Raw genomic sequence first — 1,465 nt, forward strand, 5'->3', positions numbered from 1 at the left:
TGGGCTGGAGAGCAGGCCTGAGGCTCAGAGCACCATGCTCAGCCTCCAGCCGAGAAGCTGGCAGTTCTGGTCTCCCAGGCACTCATACTCATATGTACATACCCACATATCACTAAAAATAAAATCTTTTGCAAAAAAAAAAAAATTCAGTTGTTAGAAAGAGTAAAGTTAGTTGGACTTAGTGGCACAGGCCTTTAGGCCCAGCAAGGGGGCTGGCCTTGCTACTTTAGCAAGTTCTGGGCCAGTGTTATGTAGTGAGACCTTGTCTCAAAGAATCCAAAAGAACCCCAAAAGGTAAAAGTTAATAAGCTTAGTTCATTTCAAATCCAACTACTTCAATGTACAGGTGTGTAAAAGGTAGAGTAAGTGGCGAGGGCTGTATCATCCACAGAGTACCTCACACTCACGGGGAGGCATGCACGCTGTAAGAGCATGGTGACAAACACAGCTTGCTGTCTCAAGACGTTGTCTTCTCTGTGGTTCTGGTCAGCTTTTACATAACTGAAAGATACTCCTCTGACTCTATGAATAGAGTCTAAGAACTCTATAAATACACTTCCAGTCTGACAGTTCATTAAATGACAACTGCAAATACTATTGGGGGGCAGCTAAACAGAAATCCCCTGGAGTAATTTTATTTTCAATATCAAATAATCCACTTGCTGGAACACTGTATTTTCTTTCTTAAGGTGCTATGGGGGAGAAAACCTGGGGCCTGTGCAGAGTGAGCAAACGCAGGGGGAGAGGGTGCAGGGGAGCGAGCACTCCACTTCTTCAGTTATATCCCCAGCTCAAAACTTTTAAAAACAGTGTTACTAAGATTTATTCCATACATCAGAATATCGACCCTAAGAAAGTAAACAACTTGCAACTCGTTGGTTTTTGGAACACTTGAGAGTTATGCAACCGACAGTTCTTTCAGACACACACTGCCAGTCCAGCAAGAGCCCTCCCATTCTTGGAGTCTCTTGGGAGACTCTTGTTTGTTTGTGTTTCTTTATTGAGTCCAGCAAGAGCCCTGTCAGGCTCCCGGAAACAATTACTTGGAAACCATTGTTTCCTACTGAGAAGACGACTTATACATGGAATCGACTGGCATGTGGCGTTGGTGTTTGGCTGCTGTCACTTAGAGTGCTCTCCAGGTTGGACCATGATACACCACACATCCGTGGTTCACTCATTTTATGGACAGATAAAACTCAAGGGCATGGGACTGGAAAGACACCTCTGTGGGTAAGAGCACTTGCTGCCCTAATGGCTGCTCGAACGACCTGGGTTTGGTTCTCAGTTCCCAGGTCAGGCTGCGCACAAACACTGTGCTTCCAGGGCCAGGGAAGCTATTGCCTTCTTCTGGTCTCCATGGGCACCACGCAGCTTGTGATATATACATACATATATACATACATACATACACACAAACACACACACACACACACACACACACACACACACACACACACACACA

General features: G+C 45.3%; 1 protein-coding gene across 4 annotated transcripts in view; it reads right to left on the reverse strand.

Annotated features, from left to right (window-relative positions):
• The window catches only part of Miga1 (mitoguardin 1), a 57,219-nt gene that overhangs the window by 17,024 nt on the left and 38,730 nt on the right, over positions 1 to 1,465 (reverse strand). The gene's annotated exons all lie outside the window — the stretch shown is intronic.

Source organism: Grammomys surdaster, unplaced genomic scaffold (assembly GCF_004785775.1).
Source record: "Grammomys surdaster isolate TR1022 unplaced genomic scaffold, NIH_TR_1.0 125996, whole genome shotgun sequence".
NCBI lineage: Eukaryota > Metazoa > Chordata > Mammalia > Rodentia > Muridae > Grammomys > Grammomys surdaster.